Raw genomic sequence first — 22,789 nt, 5'->3', positions numbered from 1 at the left:
GATGTTTTGTGTGTGTCTCACTGTCTGTGTATGGAGCAATGTACTTTAGGCTAGTCACACACAGCACATTTAAAATGGCCTACTTTGGCAATCCTGCTGATGTCATTCATTGTGAAATACACCTTTGGGGAAGGAGTTCCCTAGTAATCCCCATGGTGTGTCCTATATCAGTTCCATGCTGTAGTGTGATATAGACTTCTGTTAGGAGTTCTATACCCACACATGTTGGTTGTGGATGTTTTGTGTGTGTCTCACTGTCTGTGTAGGGAACAATGCATTTTAGGCTAGTCACACTCACTACAATTCAAATGTCCTACTTTGGCAATCCTGTTGATGTCATCCAATGTGAGCTACACCTTTGGGAAAGGAGTACTCCAGTAATCTCAAAACAAAGATCACCACTCCAACTAGGAACTGTCCGTTACAAACCAGGAAGCAAGTAGTAAAAAAACACGTTCAGTTCCAACGCAAAGGCAGAAGACAATGATGAAATCCAGAGTACTAAAACACGATGATATTTATTAAATGAAACACAGGAATGAGCGCTTTCGCGTAACAATACGCTTCTTCAGATCACCACATAAAGAATAACAGCCATATTTATACATATCTGATTATCTTAAATGGTCCAATTAATTCAAACCCTCCAATGAACAACTAAGAAGAGATTATTCACAGGAGGTTAACCCTCTATGAACCAGATCACAGTATTGTAACCACTTCAAGCTTTCAAGTCAGATTATCTAATGCAGTTATATATATATGTATATATATTCAAGTAAAAATATTCAAGTAAAAATATGTATATATAAAATGTACATATAAAATAAGTGCAATTAATAGCTCAATAGCTTGAAGATATAAACATAAATAAATATATATATAAATATGAATATATAAAAAACTTCATGTTAATTTGACCTAGACAGACATAATCGTCCAAAAGCAGGAAAACTAATATACAATATATACATACTATATTTAATATAGACTAACTTATCGATAAAATATATATATATATATGAATGTAATAATAATAAAAAAATAAAAATGAAGTAAAAATAGAGATGAAACATATATAACAGAATATGACATAAAACATAAAAGTAGACCATAATTCATAGTATAAAAATGAATAAATACCAAATACATAATATAAATATCTTATTATCTACGGGCCTTTAATATGGAACGTAATGAAATATACGTATTTAGGCCCAGTGGATAATGAGCTCTTAGTCTAAATATCCACTCCAGTTCTTTTTGTTCCAAGTAACTCAGATAATCACCTTTCCTCTGCCCAGGTGGTACAATCTGGAGTACTCTGAACTCAAAGCCATGATCATTATAGCTAGAAACATGCTTAGCCAAAGCGTTCAGCATATTCTTTTTCCTTATGTCGTAGACATGGTCATAAATACGTTGTTTAAAACTCCTTTTAGTCATGCCTACGTAAAATGCTGAACATGTGTGGCATTTAGCTAGATAAACTAGCCCCGAGGTATTACAGTCAGCATAGAACCTAGGGCTAAAGGAGAAATCTAACACTGGATGTATAAAATCTTGTTCCCTAGATATATATCCACAATAATTGCACCTTCTACAAGGATACGTTCCCCTTTCTCCTGACATGGCCTCTGTCGATGAAAAATTAATCTTGCCTGTATCATGATCTATGCATAGGATCCTTTTTAAGTTTTTATTATTCCTATACATAAAACCAGGGCTGGAGCCTACTATATCTGATGTTCTATCATCCAATGTTAGGACCCCCCAGTGTCTAGAGATAATTCTCCTAATTGTTGCACTGTCATTCGTATAGGTAGTAACAAACATAGTTCTATCATGGGTCGTTGTCACTATAGGAGCTGATTTTTTAATAGCCATGATACCAGAAGGTACATTATAATCAGCATCGTATATCTCTCCCATTATTTCCATCTTAACCTGATTAATTAACTTAATATCATAACCTCTTTCCACAAAAATTGACTCCATCTCTTTTACTTGGAGCTTTAGGTCCATAGGATCTCTACAAAGCCTTTTAAGCCTATGAAACTGGCATTTTACTATCCCCTTGAAAACATGCCGAGGATGCATGCTGTCAAACTTTAGGATAGTATTTTTCCAACAGGCCTTCCGGTAGAGGGTGGATGATAGTCTACCACCCTTAATGCTAAGGCTGATATCCAAGAAATTAATACTATCATACGAAGTTTCCACAGTAAATCTTAAATAGCCTGTAGTGGTTTCTAGATATTCTACAAATGTACAAAGGTCATGTTCACTACCATCCCAAATATATGTATATATTGTATATTAGTTTTCCTGCTTTTGGACGATTATGTCTGTCTAGGTCAAATTAACATGAAGTTTTTTATATATTCATATTTATATATATATTTATTTATGTTTATATCTTCAAGCTATTGAGCTATTAATTGCACTTATTTTATATGTACATTTTATATATACATATTTTTACTTGAATATTTTTACTTGAATATATATACATATATATATAACTGCATTAGATAATCTGACTTGAAAGCTTGAAGTGGTTACAATACTGTGATCTGGTTCATAGAGGGTTAACCTCCTGTGAATAATCTCTTCTTAGTTGTTCATTGGAGGGTTTGAATTAATTGGACCATTTAAGATAATCAGATATGTATAAATATGGCTGTTATTCTTTATGTGGTGATCTGAAGAAGCGTATTGTTACGCGAAAGCGCTCATTCCTGTGTTTCATTTAATAAATATCATCGTGTTTTAGTACTCTGGATTTCATCATTGTCTTCTGCCTTTGCGTTGGAACTGAACGTGTTTTTTTACTACTAGTACTCCAGTAATCTCAGTGGCGAGTACTATAACTGTGTAGTGCTGTAGTGTAATAAACTAGTTAAATAAGGGTTCTACTCCCAGACATGACAGGTGTATGTGTGTGTGTGTGTGTGTGTGTGTGTGTGTGTGTGTGTGTGTGTGTGTGTGTGGGTGTGTGGGTGTGTGTGTGTGTGTGTTTGTAACACATATCCTGTGTGGAGGTGGTTGTGAGTGTGTGACACCAGTGGCTAATGTGGAGCGGGTTGTGCATATTTCTTATACGGTGGCCAAACTATATATCACAATGTCCACCATACAGGGATAACAGATGTGAAATAGCTGAGAGGCTGGGGTGTAAAGCTGTACCCATACATGTGACATCAAGGCCAAGCAATCACAGTTAGCAACCCCAGTATTACTCAGACCACACTCTCAACCCATGTCTCATACACACACACACACACACACACACACACACATGCCTAGGCAATAGCCAATATGTGGGTAGTACACTGCATATTGGCCAGTGATAGTAACTATGGGGTGATAGCTGTGGGCTACAGAGTGCATGGCACCCTGTCCATCTGTCCAATATGCACATACATGCAGACAGTGCACCTTCCCCATGTTCCCCAATGGACACCTAAAACACCTGTGGTGCCATTACATGTGACCCACAAAGATCATACCATGCCTGACAACATGCCCTGTATTGACAGATGCCGCTGACACCAGGGAATGCCATTAACATGCTATCAATTTAGGTGCAGGGTAAACCTGTTTCCCATTACCAGTTCCCGCCACATGTGGGCAAGACTGGCACATTTGATGATAACCTGTGTTCACAACATGGGTCAGACACCCCAAGTACAGTTCCACATGTCACTGTGCATGCACATGGGAGGTGTGCACATCCCAGACACTGTCCATGTCATGGACTAAGGAACACATACATGGAAAGTGATGCACAGCATTGGCCACACACAATAGTCACCCAGGTGACTGGATGGGTGATACAATACTGACCTGTGTGGGCAAATGCAGACACTACAGCCCTGAGCTACAATGCACACCAATGTCATGTGGACTGATGCCAAGGTATACCCATCGCCTAGCCTTGTACAGCCGTCTGGCACAGTCGACCACCACACACCCATGCAGACATGCACCCATGCATGTCAGTACTGGCACACTGCATGTTTGTTTGTGTGTTGTATGGTACATATGTTCACATCCACACTCCCTGCAACCCCCATGGGCATACTGAGGCATGCTGTCTGATGTCAGACACCTCCCCATACCCTTTGCCCATACAACCCTGTGTGACCCGTGTGGTGCATGTGATACCTGCACAGTGATGTGTTGTGGCAATCCCACTACTGATGTGTTGTAATCCAGGCTCTGCCAAGTGTGTCAGTGTGGCTGCGTCCCTGTGATAGTGTGGCTGCATTGATGCTGGCACCTGTTCATGCAGACAGGCACATGTATGTCACCTACTGCATAGCTACCGTATCCCTGTTGCAGATGCCAGTCACCATCCCATATATGTTCTGAGTGTTCCATGACAGGTAACCCTTGTGGTGCATCCAGTAACTGCATAGAAGTGTGATAGCACTACATAGTCGTCAGGGGTTTGATACCCTGTGCTGGTAGGTGTGTGATACAAACATGCTTAAGTTTTACTCTCCCACCACTCCCTGACTTGTCTTTGCTTCTGTCTACCTCTCCCTCTATGGTGGATGTGGAGACCTACACCTGCTTTGCTTGGCAGCAGCATATGTATTTTAAGTAATGCTCATGATCAGCTATGGCCTCTGCATGAATTGTAGCCCTCCCCTAGCTGATTGCATGTGGAACAGCTGTGGTAACATTCCCATAGCCAATTGCATGGAAACTCACTCCAATATCTAGGAACATCATGTTGGTGTTGGCCCTTTTCATTCACTGTGAGCAGGACTAGATCTGTTGTTTGGCAAACAGCATCTCAGATGGATTGGGGATTTACCTCTAACAACATACACTGTGGAAACAGGGCAACACACAGGAGGGGGATGTGCCTGACCTGACTACATACTGTAAGTGCTGCTATACTTCATTTGGAGTACTGTTGGTTTAACAGTGTGTGTGTGGATATGACTGTACTACATGTTTCAATACCTGGCATGTCAGTTCCATGTTTATGAGGAATCCCCATCTGCAGGGTCATCTGCAGACAGGGCAGTGTGTTGTTCCTTTGGTTATATGTGTTACCAACGGAGCATCTATCTGTGGACTGCAGAAGGTAGTGTGAGGATTGCAGTCTGTAGATGGTGAAAGCCGTGACAGTTACTGGCTTCTTATCCCTCATAGGCATATGTTGCAACAAACCCTGTTACAACAGTAAATGTATGAAGTTATCACAACAACATGTTATTATTGGCCCTGTCTATGTGCTTCCAGCCACAACTCTATCAACCTGTGTGTACGTATGTCGTGCATGAAGTGGTGCATATGTGCTGTACACCATAATTAGTGTCATCATATCTGATTTCAAGCCAGTGAGATATCAGACTGCTACACATGTTATATACAGTAGGGGTTATATTTGATGACATAACCTGGATGTTCTGTGAATGCTTGTACAGTACTGAGGTCAGTGTACTTATGGTGAATGTCGACAGTGTGTATATTGTTAATATGTACTTTAGCCTGTGTACAGACTGTGGTAGATGTCATTGTTTTAGGTCCCGTCCTATTTAATGTTACATGCTGCTCCACTGTATTGTACAGTAGTGGTGTACATGTTTGTAGGGCCATACACACACATGTCCCATACCACAGACAGCCATCAGACCAAACTGTGTAGCAGCCCAGTATATGTAGGGTCAGTCGGTGAGTGGCACATATGAGGATGGTGTCAAACAGATAGTACATATACTGTTATATTATGCTAGCTTAACAAATGTGGCTGTGGTTGTGTTCACATTGGTTGTGGTCATGCACTGTCACACAGGTGTATCTTACCCTGTGCTGTGACATGCCTGTAGAGCCAGCTATATATATGCAGGTACGTATGCATTCCTCCATAGAAGATGTAGGCCAGTGTTGAGCCAGTCTGCCTGTAGCCTGCACAGTGCATTGTTACATGCCTAGCAGCTTAGTGTACTTACCCAGTGAGATGTCATGTGCAGATACTTGCCAGATTTACTGCTGCCGGGCCTCCCTTAAAAGTCATGTATGTCAGACAGAGCAGTGGGATGCTGTACAGATGTATGTCAATATCTAGTGGATGGTATGTGGCCGTGGCACCCCAGTACCAGTGGTTATTATGTGTCAGGCCAGACAGGGGTGTGTGAATGCATAACCCATGGTGCCAAATGTATTCTAGTCGTTATGTGTTATACCCATCTACGTGGCTGTCTACATCCATATTGTCAGGCATGGTACACATGTTTATCACTAAGGGGTTATGTGTATACCTCTGGACTGTACAGAGTGTGTCAGAATGTCCACATATATTGGCCAATATCTCTGCTGCAGTCCACAGGGGCATTACGTGCTAGCAGTGGTACTTCACTATGATGTCCTTAGGATGTCTGTCAGTAGCCAATGGCACACATGTTATAAGCAGATGTGACCTCCAACACACACCATGTCTGTGAAGACAATCCCAATGACAGTAGGAATAGTCTACTAATATACCTGCTATACATACCTGACATCCCCTTGCACTATGATTGTGGGACTATAGAGGCTGGGGTAGGGCTACACTCCACGTCCAGGACATATGGTGGAAATATATGTACATATTATTATCATGATAGCCAAATATATATTACACATGTGTAGTACTTCCAATCATCACTTTCATGGCAACCACCTACTCTAACCCCCTACATCATGTGGGCGTGGTCCCTTTACATTGCCTGTGTGATGGACATCCTTCCTGTGTGTAGGCATCAGTGTTACAGACAGCAGGTAGCAATACCTCTTACAGGAGAACTGGCACACTCAGGGCAGCTACATATTTGTAGGAGGTTCATGAACTACAGACAGCATGTGAGTAGAGTTGTATTATGCTTTGTATAGTACTGGTGTTACATGATGCATGTGTACATATTACTTTATCTTGGAATTTAGTCTATCTGCATAGCTCTCAACTGTGGGCCTATCCTCTTGGCGGTAAGAGGTGTGCCTATCATGTGTTGTCTGTCCACCACACAGGTCCTGTGTCAGATATTTCACTGGCAGTGTGTGTGTTGAGTGCTATCAGTACATGACTACATCCATTTCTGTTTCTAACCTCAATTCCCTGACTAAGGGTATGTTGCAGACTATCCTGTAACACCAGCAATGTGCTTAGTTTATGGCAACAGTTCTCCACATTTGTGCTGTGTTCCAGCCTCTGTCCTCCACTTACATACAAAACTTTGCACATATGACATGCTGTCGGGGGTTGTTCCATAGTGGGCTGTGAGTATATCACACAGCCATTGCTGCCATCAGTCCACTGTTGTTGTATCCCCCACACATACGGTGGGGCTGGGGCCATATATGTGTGGGTGTCACCTACACAATACATGTGTGTTCTAATGCACTCCAGAGGCCAGTGTATGTAACAGTGGTATATGGCCCTGTATTATTGAGTCTGGGGGGGGAAGCACCATAAATGACCTAGGCTGTTAAAATTGTGGGGGTATCAGGGGTGAGCTGCCTTAAGGTATCTGGATGTACAGTACCATATAATTCACCTATATTTACATTACTTACATAAATTGGGTTAATGCAAGCCTACTGCCTCCTGCCATACAGACTGTTCTGTTTGTCAGTGTGCATGTGATGATGTCAGTTATGCCTTGTTATGTAACAGTTACAACCCATGTGGTCACATGACGTCTTTACCACCTAGTGATTTTGTACACAGTGTAGATAGAGGCTGCTGAACTATACACCTGCATTACATATTGATGATTGTTTGGTATCCTGTGGCACAGTCTGTCCTCACTATTGTACAATTTGAAAGGTTTGGCCTGTACAGTAACAGTTGTGAACCTTTCCAGACTATGGTATTAATATAACTTTTTCACAGTTGCATTACTCTGTTTATATGGATGTCAGTGTCTTAACAGCTATATGACATGGCATATAGAACTGTAATAGTATACAATTAAAGGTATTCCATTTCTGCAAACCTGTGTGTGGTGTTTTCCCTGTGACCTCTCTGTGGGTATATGTTGCAGGCAACGATTTTCATTCGTATGGGTGGCCCATACAGTGTTAAGTTGTTCAGGTATTAACTGTAGGCATAGTGGCTATTCTATATTGTGTGCACCTTCTACATATGTATCTTACTGTACATATATCTGCGTGTGTATGTGTAGTCACATTTATATATATATATATATATATATATATATATATATATATATGTGTGTGTGTGTGTGTGTGTGTGTGTGTGTGTATATATATATATATATATATATATATATCTGCATATCTGTGTCTGTGTATCTGTACCCTGGGGATATTGATGGCTTCCACATTTTGCATTTCCTATGGGAGGCAGACTGTACTGCATGATATGCTACCAATACCCGCCTGACCTCATACAGTTGGGATGTAGTACTGCTAAAATATTGTGCCCATGTCGTGTCAGGTCCTGGTTATGGGATCTGCAACACTTGGTAGTGTATTGCAGAGTGGATGTGTTTGGCTGTGGGGGTGGGATGCCTATTCGTACAAGCCATATAGTGTGGGCCCTCTCAACCCCATTAACGGTGCATGTGGACATATGTGTTTTTGTTAATCTGCCATTGCTATCTACAGATGTATGGCCATATATACCTATACATATATATATGTATATATATATATATATATATATATATATATATATATATATATATATATATATATATATATACACCTATGTCCATATACACCTATGTCCATATATACCTACATAGATATATATCTGTGTACACATATGTAACTTGCTGTGTATATATATATATATATATATATATATATATATATATACATATATAGATATGTAGTATCTGTTTAGATATTAGTATATTTACATACACATACATCTAGATGTTGGTATACATTCTCTGCAATGTTGCATGACTGGACTGGATGATGTGTTTCTGAAAATAATGGAATCATTTGTATCTGCCATGGCTTAGTGGTAAATCCCGTTGTCTATGGTGTGCATGGTCCTGGGCTCGAGCCTTGCAGGAGCTGTTTATTTTCTTGCTGGGCAGAACACAGGCCGTTGGATACAGAGTGATTAAGGCACTTTAAAGCAGTTGTAAACGGGTTTGCACGGGTTTGTGTGGAGGTAAGCACTGCTCACTTCCGGTCACAGTTTCTTATACTCAGTAAGCTTCTACATTGCTTAAGATGTGTGGGCAGTGGTTACCCCTGCACAAACAGGCTTAAACCCACTTACTGGTGCTTAAAACTGCTTACTCATGCTTACCCCAGCACTAATTCTTTAAAAAAAAATGAAAAAGGGTTGATAGGAAAGTGGTGAAAAAGGGGCACAAAGAGGGAAAGACAGTAGGGAATTTAACTAGGGATGTGCAGGAAGGATGCAGGGAAGGTCCACAGCTGCCCATTTCTTCTACAGCAATAGCTGTGCATATACACTGAATTTGGAGGTAAGTTTGGAAACTCAAACCCTTGGGAGAGGGGTGAGGACAACAACAATTCATTGGGATGCCAATTAGACCAGATTACATGTACACATCTGTGAAATGGACAGCTATGTATGGGGCAAGATTTTTTACTGGGAAGAGATTGCCCTTTTTTTTCAGGTAGGACTGGGATGTTGGGGAGGAGTAGTAGGTATATTTGCGGAGGTAGGTTGGGTAGGTTAACAGACAAGACACACAAGATGCATACAGGGGCAGTATATGACACATGTGGGGGGTAAACACCTTGATGTGGAGGCGTGTTGTGATATCAGAAGCCCACAAGCCCCCTAGTGGTAACAGTGGGACTGAGGTCCCCACCCATGGGCAGTTACCACTGCACCTTCACAGCCTGAAGGTGGCTGTGCTGGGGGCTCAGCCACAGAGCCAAGCTGACTCTCTAATCATGACACATGGCCCTCAGGCTGGCATAGAAGATCACCGACCTGGATGTTGATCGCTCTACGCACCACGACCTCAACCTAGCGACTGGTGACAGGTGCCTGTCCACGCCCACTCCCAGGGGGGGTGACATCCATCCCCTGAGGCAGCTCCACCTGAAGGTGGTGCAGGACCAACAGACAGGGAGGTGCAGGGTTGGGCCCCAGACATGCTGGTGCCCGGTGTCTCGGCCAGCTGAGGTGGGAAAGGTGGGTCCACTGGGACCGGCCTTCCAAAGTATGCTATAGTGTTTAGATTTCAGCATCATATATGGGTTAGTAATAGTCAGCACATTCCAGGGTTAGATATAACAGCATGCATAGATATTCCCATTAACCCAGATACCAGATACGGAACAGTTGCATAGCAAACAGAACACATGCATATATGGGACCACAGTGGTAATACGAACAGCATGCAGGTACTTTGATGGCACCATGCCAACAATGTTGGAATAATTCAATATGGCACATGCATGGGAACCATTAGAATATTTATCAAATGATTGGTCATTATCAGAGTTAGTACATACCAGTTGGGGTGGGTATGTTAATTATTGTTGGAGATAAGGTAGGGCGAGAGAAAGATGTCAATTAATAAGTAGTATATTCCTGTACTCCACATTACTTTCCTAGTCAATGCTGTTATCTGAACCTTACAAGTCTTACTACACTACCCTATATACCTATATTGGACACTGATATGGCTGTCAACATCATTACACATGAGCCAGTTTTACCTGCAGTATACAACTCTTACCTGGTATACCTGTGGAGGGAATGTTTGTTAGCACTGACTAACTGTTTGTACACATACAGCCGGATTCCAAGTTGATGTTTTGCACTATGCTATCCAACTCTTTCTGCACAGACTCTGGCCATGTGTTGACCACATGCTGGTATGCCTGGACATATCTAGAATATTGCCCTCTTCCACCTTTAGTGACCTGACACAAACATATACATGCTTTCCTCCACAGTTATATTATGTAGCACAATGTGGGTGATAGTGATCAGTGATACTTTATTATTCAGAGAAACTGCAACACTAACAATCCTCTACAATACCAGGGTGGACGGTACCACTACAGGTTATATTGGTCTGTATTTCACAGCACAGTGTTCGTATCCAACATACCTGTGGGAGCAATGTTTGTTAGCACTACCTGACTGTTGCCACACTAGGTTCCTGATTACACATTGGTATTATGCACATACATCTCACTCTGTTACTGTACACACTCTGACCACAAATTAACAGGTCAGGGTGTAAATGGGACATACGTGGCTTCTTGGTCACATAAGGTATTGGGGAGTTGCTAGTGTGCCAGGTTTGTTGTCATAGATGTGTGTCAATCAGTTGTATTTCCTGTTTGTTGTCTATACATATGGGATCATCCCACTGATTTCCCAGGGGGCAGGTTGATAGGCATTAGATATGGGCCACTTTAATAGACAGTCTGGACATATCTGTACAATTGTGGTGTATAATTCTGTATGCAGACTACTACCACTGGCAGGATTCAAACCGTGGCTTTGTGTGCTAATAAAACAGTTCACATCTCAGTTGTATGTGCTATTTGGGTTTTGTTGCCTGCATTTCCCCTGTTTGCTGTCTATGTGTCTCTCATTTGTACTAAATGGCCTCTGGAGATTGCACCTGTCATATACAGGCATTCCTACACATTCACATTATGGTGCATGGTGTGGGTAACAGTGCTTAATACTACAGTACTATTACATGATTGCAAATCTACATTACCATATGATACCAGAATATACACATACAGTCCAGCAGTTAGACCTGCTTTTTCAGGGTATTACACTTTTATTGCCATACTAAAAATATGAGACTCTTCCTGCCATATTCTGTAGTGTATGGAGTACTTGCCTTGAAAAATACAGGTTTTATACTAGCAAGTACTTTACTACTACTTTTATTTTTATTTCCTATGACAGTAAAAACATGAGTATTACTAACCGGCCTCGCGTTGCAACCAGGCCAGGTGGCATTCGCAGCCAGCTCCATTGCAGATGTGGGGGACATAAGAGGAATACTTAGCCATACCTATCCATGATATACCTGAGCTGGCAATTATTAAACAGGTAGTGGACTGATACTTACGCACAGCTGAGACATCCCCTGATGCTCTAGCCTCTTGGAACCACTCCTCCAAGAGGTCCCCCTTCTGCCGCTTCAGGTCGGCATAGTGGTGCCTGACCTGCTCACCAGTTCAGGGTATGCCAGTGGCACTGGTGAGGTCACGGGTGAGATAGTCCCAGGCCTTTGCCTTATATTGGGAGCCCTGGTACTGGCCCTGCAGCAGTCTCTGTGCATGGTCTTTAACTAGGAGTCCAGCCATGACCTTGGACTCCTTGATACACCAACGCTGCGCCCGGAAGCGCACTCCTTCTCCCCTTACTGCCATAGTGCCTGCAAGGGGAAGCTACAACCAGTTATGAGCTGTATTCCCACCTCTTGAGTTTAAGTAGGGCCAATTTCCCACACTTTTCTGTGATTGGCCAGTTTTGAAAAGGCCAAGCTATGGGCAAACCTGCTTACCTAGGGTTGGCATTGTTTAAAGGGGTATACCACTGGGCAAAAAGAGTTTGCTGGTCTACACATTGCTCACACCTCCTAAGATGGCCTGTGCAATTCTTGGTGTTGCCTACAGTAGACATTCATTATAATGCCTTTTTGGCATTGTGTTATTATTCATTACACCTTATATGTATGCCTAGTATCCCTGATTGATGTGTACGTACACTCTGTGGGGTCCTTGTGTTTTATTGGGGACTTCAACACTCTATTACAAGTACACCTCACTTTTGGACTTACTGCTGTACTCTACTTCACATGTTTATGTTATGTAGTCGGTTATGGCACATATGACTGTATACTGATGTCTTTCACAGGTTCAGTTTGGTTATACTATGGTGAGGACATGTTTACTACTTCCTCATTCCTCTGTGCTTCTGTGATGGCTTGGTAGATAGCTACTTGGACTATGGTATATAGAGTCCTGGGTTTGAGACCTGCATGGCCGTTTGTTTTGTTGATGGGCAGACAAAGGCCCATTGGGTACAGAGTGATTAAGTCACTTTAAAGCAGTTGTAAGCGGGTTTGTGTGGTGGTAAGCACTGTTTATTTCAGGTTATAGTTTCTTGCATTCAGTTAGCTTCCACTTTGCTCAATCTGAATAGGCAATGCTTACCTCCACGCAAACACACTTAAACACACTTACTAGTGCTTACATATGCTTACTACTGCTTATCTGTGCTTACACCTCCTTACTACTGCCTTATTCATTATGACACTGACTCTTCACATGTGATTTCCAGCAGTACTCCAGTACATAAATATGTTATTTAGTGGGTTTTTCAATAAAAATATTGGTTGTACCATGTTTTGCCATGTAAAATAGACTGTGCTGCAGTGGGACTCAAACCGAGAATGCCTGCTTGTTAGGTGAATGCTCTGCCCACTACACTATTGCTGTGCTGCTTCATTTGCATATATCTTCCTTGTTATCCTCTTCAGCCTTTTAAGCTGCTTTAACCGTAGCTAAGCAATGGGCACACCCGCACACCTACGGTTAGCTGTACTCAGATTTAAAAAAAAAAAATAAAGGGGTTTCTTCTTTTGATTTTTCTGTCCTGTTGCTGTTGTACACATGGGGGACTGTTGGTGGGGATATGCGGGCACCTATGAGCGGTCTTGCTCATTTATTTCCACTTTCTGCTGTTCTACATTGCAGAGGTGTGTTTATTCTGAGAGCTCTGCTCTCAGACATGCCCTCTGCACTCGTACACACTCCATGTAAGCCTGGAGGTCAGGCAGTGTGCTTTCATTAATATGCATGGTGTGCTGCTGTCCTCCTCCTACATGGGCACTTCCATGCAGGACTACACTAGTCCTGCATGGGAGATTAGTGAATCCGGGTGATAGTCTTTCTAAAGCTTCTTAGACTTGTGGCGCACTACCTGATATGTATAAATTACTCATTACTGGCTGGTTTAATAAGTTATCTAAACAGTGGAAAGACTATACTGCTTATTATGATGTAAATACTAATAATTACAGCTACTATACATAAATGTATATATATTAAGGGTCTATATTACATCACCGAATGCTTAAAAATGTGAACGTGATTAAGCGACCCTATGTAAGCGAAAGCTTACAATATCAAACTGTTAGAACACTGTTCCAACAAAAAAAAAAAAAAAGAAAACACTTTATAACATTACATTAAGTGGGGAGCTTTGCCCCCCACAGCCTCCAATGTGGGGGGGGGGCTGCACCCCCCACACACCCCCTACTTAAATATACCAACTCTGAGACCGCACTACAGTGCTGAAAATGGCAAAATACCGAAGCGGCCAAGCAAATTCTTTCCCAGGGAAAGAATTCGCTTAAATGCCGCTTCAATATTTTGCCGTTTCAGTATTCTATGTTCGACCAAGATGCATTTGAAAGAATGCATCTTCGGTCTTCTAATAGGAACCCTATATTAAGTATTTAAATGTAATGTACTGGAATTTTGTCTGGAGAGTCAATCAAGACATGAATTATATTGCACATGATGACCTAAGTCTAATGCAATATAGCAAAGTCAATAATAGAGATATGTTATACTGCAAGTTTTCTAGCTTAATGGGAAGGATGCAAACTATAAAATATGGATAACATTTTAAGATAACCAGTAATGTCAACTGACTTGGCTGCAAGGTTTCATGTGGTTCTTCCTGCTTCAGAAGTTACTGCTATGGCATGGACACATTCAGACTGGCTCCTGTAAATCTTTGTTATGCTACCTGGTAGTAGGGCTGTGGTGATTTTGAAAGAACCTGCCCACCTCTCATGACCTGTCACCACCTGCTAATACAAAACATGAAAGAAGCTCACTAGGAATGGATGAGTTATGAGTTAAAGAAGGACTTTATTACTGTTAGCACATTATTAAAGGAGCTCATGAAAACTGATGCGCAATCTGAGGGATCTGAAAAAAATGCCCTGGAAAAACTTCTGAATGTGTATGCAGTAGCAGACAGTTATGCCTTATTAAGACACATAGAGAAGACAATTATTAGAGTTTGATTTTCTCTCTCTCTCTCTCTCTCTCTATATATATATACACACACACACACACACACACACTATATATATATATATATATATATATATATATATATATATATATATATATATATATATATATATATATATATACACACACACATATATATATATATATATATATATATATATATATATATATATATATATATATATATATATATAGATATATAGATATATATATATATAAACAAACACTGTTTTGATGCACTGGCTAATCTCATAGATGTTTACTAAGTAATGGTTTTATATTGTACTTATCAGTGTAAAGTTCAACCCAAATCCATATCCTGATAACTCATCACTTGAAACTGCAATACACTTCAACTCTTATTTTATTGATAGCATAGCATCTCTAACCAAGGATTCCTCAGCATCTAATCCCAGCCTTGCCCAACAGCCACATATCACCACATCCACTTTTACCTTCAAATTTGTGTTCACCTCCTATATAAAACTACTCTTAAACTTAAACCATTCTCTTCTTCAGCTGATGACCTTTTAAACGATTACTTAAAAATAGCAGCCAATAGCATTGCCTATCCTGTCTCAATCCTTATAAATAGTTCATTCTACCATGTTCCCTCTCTCTCTGGAAAAAATCACACATTATCCCTCTGCACAAAGGAAGAAATTCAACAGACATTACTAACATTAGACTTATAGCAATCATCTCCCCTCGCCAAAATACTTGAAAAATGTATTCAAAAACAATTGCTAGACTATCTCCTGCAGGAAAAACTCCTATCCCCTACACAACATGACTTTTGTCCTTTCCATAGTACTAACACTGCCCTTCTAACCTATATAGATACAGTAAATAAAGCTAGAGATAATGGCAAACTAGTTTTTTCCTTATTTCTAGACTTGTCTAAAGCCTTCAACACAGTACTTCATATTTCCTCACTAGGTCTCTCACAACCCACCCTTCTGTGGTTCAAAAGCTACGTGTCCAATAGGTATCAGTCAGTAAAATGGGACGCCATGCGCCCTCCTTACCTCCCAGTCATCACCGGTGTATCACAAGGCTCTATCCTTGGTCCCCTCCTCTTTAACATTTTCAGCACCACCCTCTATACGTCAACACAACAGGCCACCCTAATACAATACGCAAACGATTCCACTCTCATTTGCACATCTGACAATGTGGTACACCTCCAAATAATTACTCAGGAAGTTTTAACAGACACTGAAACATGGCAACGTTTAACTCACAACTCATGCTTAACCCAAAAAAGACCAAACTACTACTTTTTCCCCCCAATTCCCTCTCTCATGAAAAAACAAAATTTAAAGTCCTCTCTCAATATTAAAACCATAGAAGTCACTTCTCACAGCAAATTATTAGGGGTGATAGTGGATGATAAGCTTACATTTGACCTGCATATACAAAATTGCATAAAAAATCATCAGAAACTAGGGATGCTTTACAGAATCAAACATTTCTCAACAGAGCAACTAAAACTTCACTTGCTGCTACTTATCTACTCCTCACACGTCTTTATGGCACACCCAACCTTACTGATCTCCAGGCTTCACAAAAATTTAAAGTTGAATAATGCTGTAAAAAAAGTTGCTAAATTTGTAGCAACCCATTATTGTATAGCTCTAAAAAGCCTTAATTGTTTAGAACTGCCTCATCAACTAACATGTACACAGCTTCTTACCACCTATAAAATTATTCATCATCCATCTACGTGTCCAGCACTAAAACATTTCTGCACAACTATGTTTCCAGTCTATCTACAAACCTTTCAAATCTGCTGGCATTGTCTGTACTCATACAAGATTGCTAAAGACTGGAACTACTTATCTGTATCCACCAGGTCAATATCCTCCCTCCCATCTTTCAAAACCACTCTGAAATACTTCCTGGCTAAAATCTGGCTCTGTTCTTGTTCAAAACCAGGATAAACTATATCCCTAAATCTGAACGAATACCTTTTCATTCCTTATATATCATTACTCTGCCTTGTTCACTTACTTCATTACTTCTATCAGATTCTCTTCCCTGACTTTCTCTTCAAATATACCATAAGTCTATTTCCCTCATTTCATATTGTAATTCCTGTTTGTATTGGTCTAACTTACCTTTAGTCTTTCTACAGACTATTTAAAATTTTTATAAATATTAAATGATTGTCATAACTTATATCGATTCTTAAGCAATGTTTTATATTATCTCTAATTTGTTATACTTTAAACTGCAGATGTTTTTGCTTTATTTTTGAAGATTGTAAAATTATTGTTCTTAAAATGTTTTGTAATAATTTGAAACCTTTCTCCCTAGGCCTCCACTGAAAATGGACTTCTACTCAGTCATACTTTCCTGGTAATCAAATGTCAATCACTCGGTCAACCAATCAATCAATCAATCAATCAATCAATCAATCAATCAATGTGTGATGATATCATAAGAAAAAGAACCCGAACTAATGTCTAAAAAGAGCTAGTTGCCTTGAATAGAAAGTCCAGTGGATGTACTTTTCAATATGGGGCATTCTTTTTTCAGCTGTGTGCCATATTTTGCTAAGAACATGAAGGACATCAAGGATTCCATGGAAACTGTGGCAAAAGGAAGAAGCTGTTTAACAGGATGTTGGTCATTCTTGAAACCCTTTCAGATGATTTTGCAGACTATGCATCTTTTTGCAGCCACTTACAAGCAAAGACATTTGTCTAGTACTGGTTATAGAACATTTTTTTCATGATAGACCACTACTAAGGAGATGTCAGAGGACAGCTAAGAAAGCTGCTTATTTGAAAAAATATGCTTTTACTGCAATAACATGAGAGTTTCATTTATGGGTTGTTTAAAATGTGGACATAAGATGAAAAGTTATAAATATATATACACATGGGTTGCTCTGAACTGTTCAACTGTATTGTTTAAAAAGTGTCAATGCATTTCCAAAAGCTTAAATTATTTTCACAAAAGTTCTTCTGTTCTGTATGATATTACATTGCTACTTAGTTTAGCAATACTCAAGACAATAATAGTGTATCCATTTTTATATTTCACAGTGCACTGCTTGCCTAAGTGAAACTAATTCAGGATTTCTGAAGTAATCATTTATGTGCAAAATAATTTCACTCCATACCGAAAACAAAAAAGTGTGATAATCTCTTAGGAAAACTAAAACAAAGAATTAGCCCTTAAACAACATTGCCAGACTTTTAAAAGTACTTGAATTTCAGATTCAGTGATCTGTTAGTATGTGAAGAGTGGTACTGACTTGGTGCTATGCTTTCCTCAACAGTCAAGCATCCTATTGCAGTTAAAGTCAGCTCACGGTTGACTTGAAAAGTTCAGTGCTGTTTATTGGATAACTTCAGCTCACTGTTGACTTGAAAGGTTCAGTGCTGTTCATTGGATAACTTTTGACACAGCTATTGGCTAATAGCACTGGGTGAAAACTGCTGAGAGATCAAGCCTGAAGTCCAAGAAGCAAATTGCCTAGTAAATAAAAATAAATATGTACAGATCTAATTCATATATTTTGAGCAACTGGTGCATTATCTGAACTATGTTCTATAAATGAATTTGAAACCCTGCTTGACCGAAAGATTCAAGTTATCATGTCAGTATTTTTCACCAGCCGTGATAGTTATAGCTATGGGCTGCTTCAGTGAAGTTCATTATGTCCTACCCAGCAGTAGCCTCAAATTTATTGCTTGTTTAATAAAATCTGTCCTTGTCTGTCTACTGCCTCAGTGGCATCCATTTAATGATTTATGCCTCTGTAATGTGAATAGGGTTTAAGGTTCACCTTGTCAAAGTAATGAGCTCAGTGGAGGATCCAGGATTTTGCAAAAGGGGGGTGCAGTCTGGAAAGTAGACGAGTGAGGTGGGAAAGCAGAACACCGGAGAAGGGGAAGTGAAAAGATCACTTTAACATATTCTATCAGCATGTGTGAAAACACAGCAACATACAATCAGCTGGAAATCAGTGAGAGTGGACTTAGCATAATGGTTAAGGTATTCATCTCATAAACACAAAGTGCTGGGTTTGATTCTGACCTCAGCTTATTAGCTAGACTTAAAATTACCCATCAGGGCACTTGGCCTAATATTCTCCTATGATCCAATGAACCTGGTGTGGCTGTGTTTGTGGAGGTACACAGCTCCTGTCCAGCACACAGCATATTTACAGAAATTACCAGTTGTTTTAAGACATACCTGGAAGATATGTTTGGTTACCCATGCCAAGTCACAGTTATTTTCTAACGCAAAACAGTGTAAGAAACTTCTTTGTGTGGAACATTTTCAATCCATATATATATATATATATATATATATATATATATATATATATGGTTCTACCTGACTTCGTCGACAGCGCAGAAGACCGACATCGGAATCCGGAGCTCCAGAAGATCGAAAGTGAAGAAGACCGGCCTTGAATCGCGGTGGCAGAACATCGACAATGCAGATGACAACCTCGGATGACATGAATAGGGTTTGAGGTTCACCTTGTCAAAGTAATGAGCTCAGTGAGGATCCAGGAGCAGGTAAGTGTGGAGATTGACGGTCTGTGGGGATAGGGGTGGGTTAAGTGAGTTAGGGTTAGGGAGGGATAGGGGTGGGTTAAGTGAGTTAGGAGGAACAGGCGATAGGGGTGGGTTAAGTGAGTTAGGGTTAGGGAGGCGATAGGGATGGTTAAGTGAGTTAGGGTCTCATAAGGCACAAAGTGAGTTAGGGTTTGATTCGGGTAGGTAAGCTTATTAGCTAGGGTTAGGAGTAAGGTTTAGTGTGGGCTTGTAATTTTGGTGTGCTTGTGTTGTGTGTGTGGTTTGTGGAATGGGGATGTGTTGTTTTAATAATTGTTATTGTTGTTGTAAGCAGTGTATGGGGATATGTTTGTGTACCCATGCCAATTTACGGTTATGTGTGGTTTAGTTATGGACTGTCGAATATGTGGAACATTTCGATGTATATATATATATATGTATATATATATGTCAGGTAGAACCATATATATATATAGTTAATCACCGTATTTTAAACTAGATATCTATGGATTCAAAATCTTCCACAGAGAGAAGTTTCTTACACCGTTTTGTTTTTGGACCCACTATACTTGTTTAGTGAGTTGTTTGAGACTTTGGGGATACCACAGAGATTACTTGAGTTATTTTCTAAAGTAAACCTGACATATGCATTATGATAACCTAACAGAGAGTCCCAGTGAAGATGATATCACCCCAATAATACCCTTAGTAAAGTAAGGTTCCTGTGCTTCTCCATTTTCCTTGTTTGGTCAGGGGGAAGTTTCTTTACTCACCAGTGAGAGTGGGGAGTACTGAGCTGCCTGTTTGTCCTCAGAGGAGTGGTTTAAGGCAGTAACTTGTAGTTTATTGGCCATTTTGGGTCATTTCCTGTCTTTTCCAGCCCCCTGCTATAAAGCACGCTTTAGCGCACTTTAGCGTGATTTAGCGCGGAGTTGCCACAGGAGCACACAAGAGCAGCGGCGGTTAATCAAGGTTAAACTATTCAGACTACCTAAAGTTCACTCTTCAAATTTTCCCTTAGAACAGCTTTCCTTGAACTGTACTACTGATCAAACCAGCGTATTCTTTATCTAAAAAGTTCAGCTCTACTTGATTCCTAAGTAGACTATTCTCTATCTGTAAAGCCTAGCACTTGCTCCTAAAGTACTTTTTACCTTGATATAGCACTTTTATTATACATAGTACCCCACCAGCCTAAAACCCCTTTTTCGATCACCCACATCCCCCGAAGTCTTTTCAAACTCATCTACATAAAGTTTTTGTCTATCCCTTCTAGCATGTCGAGGGATCAGTTGGTAGTGTCCTCTCCTGCTCAGCTGGTGAATCTGAGAATATTGAGGCAATGTTACAATTGCCTCATGTACACAGACAACCCTCTCCTTCTCCCACAAAACACAAATACATGTGAGAGATGCAACTATATAGCCAAACTGGAGGCTGAGCTCTCTCAACATAGGACTGGCAAGACCAGACAGGAGGAGAAGGTAACCACACACACCACAAACCCGGTCTCACATAGTACTATCACAACTTCAAATCATACACATAAACACACAAAGACATACTCGGAGGCTCTGATCAAAAATCTACCAAAACAGCAGAGGCCACCAAAGCATACTCCCAAACAACTGCCACGTCAGGACACAACACATGCAACACATAGACCACAAAGTCAGTGTGCCAAACAGTCACAGCCCTTAAGGCCAAACACAATGCCAAACACACTCGTCATTGGTGACTCCATAGTCAGACACACTGACAGGCTCACCAGATTGAGTAAGGAGAAGGTCACAGTAAGGTGCCTATCGGGCGCTAGAATCCGCCACATAGCGCAAGCACTCAGGTCTCTCAACAGCAGGTACAAGTACGACTCAGTCATTGTCCATGCTGGTGTGAACAACCTGAGACATACCTCCCTGGACTACATGAAAAGAGACATAGAGGAGCTCTCTGATTATGTAGCCCAGGCAGGTATGACCCTGACCTTGAGCAGTAGCCTACCTTCACCAAACATGATGCCACAATACAGAGACAAGATGATCAGCTTTAATAATTGGCTTAAACTCTGGTGTCATTCAAAGGGGATCCAATGTCTGTCTGCCTGGGATGACATGCTGGACAAGCCACGCTGCTTCGCAAGGGACAGCTTGCACCGGTCACCCCTGGGCTTCCGGATATTGGCAAAGGCTCTTGCCACCCCTATAGTGCTTTTTTAGGCAAGGCTCAAATTCTAAACCTACCACCCTAGAACACAAAAAAGGAAAAAAACTAAGGGTAATGCTGCTCAATGCCAGAAGTCTCAACCTCAAGATGCATGCACTCGAAGCCCTTCTCAGTATGGAGAACATCGATGTCTGTGCTGTGACTGAAACCTGGTTCAAGGCTCCTGAGAGCACCCAGGCACTATCAGGTTTTACCTCATATCATGCATTCAGGCCCCAAAATCCAGACAACACCAAGAAAGGAGGGGGGTGTCCATATTCATCAAGGACACCCACACCTCAAGGTTGGTTGCAACGCACGATGCATCGGAGACCATACAGGTGCAATTAACCATAGGCAAGACTGCTCTGCAATTTGTAGCATGTTACAGGCCTCCCTCTCAAACTCAGGAACCTCACATAGCTTTCCTGAAAACACTGGAGGAGATAAATGTATCTCCAAACACCATCATACTAGGTGATTTCAACTACCCGAATATAGACTGGGATCACTACTCAAGCCCCAACACTCTAGCCCAAAGGTTCCTAGAGTTCATAAACACAAATGCCATGGAACAACTAGTCACCATCTCCACAAGAGGAGAAAACATACTAGATCTCATCATCACGAACATGGGGTCACAATGTTCAACACCGGAAGTATACCCCTCACTGGTGAGATCAGATCATAAACTAATCTCACTGGAAGTCCACATCCCGCCCCCACCCCAGATAAAAAAGACCACAGTGAAGAACTTCTCAAAAGCCGACTTCACACTTCTAAAGACTAGTGTGGTCTCTTTCAAGGCCCCCGAGCCTGCGGAAACCATTACTCTAGCCGCTGAATCACTTACAAATGCCTTCTACCAGCACCTACAGGACTGCATGGATCAGGCAATCCCAAACAAAACAAAGACTCTTTGTACCAAAGGCAAGCGTCCAGTCTGGTGGACCCCAGCCATAAACAAGCTCTACAACAAAAGGAGGAAGCTA

Source organism: Protopterus annectens, chromosome 13.part0 (assembly GCF_019279795.1).
Source record: "Protopterus annectens isolate FY-2018-M chromosome 13.part0, PAN1.0, whole genome shotgun sequence".
In the NCBI taxonomy this organism is placed as follows: Eukaryota; Metazoa; Chordata; order Ceratodontiformes; family Protopteridae; genus Protopterus; species Protopterus annectens.
This window is presented reverse-complemented; position numbering follows the sequence as displayed.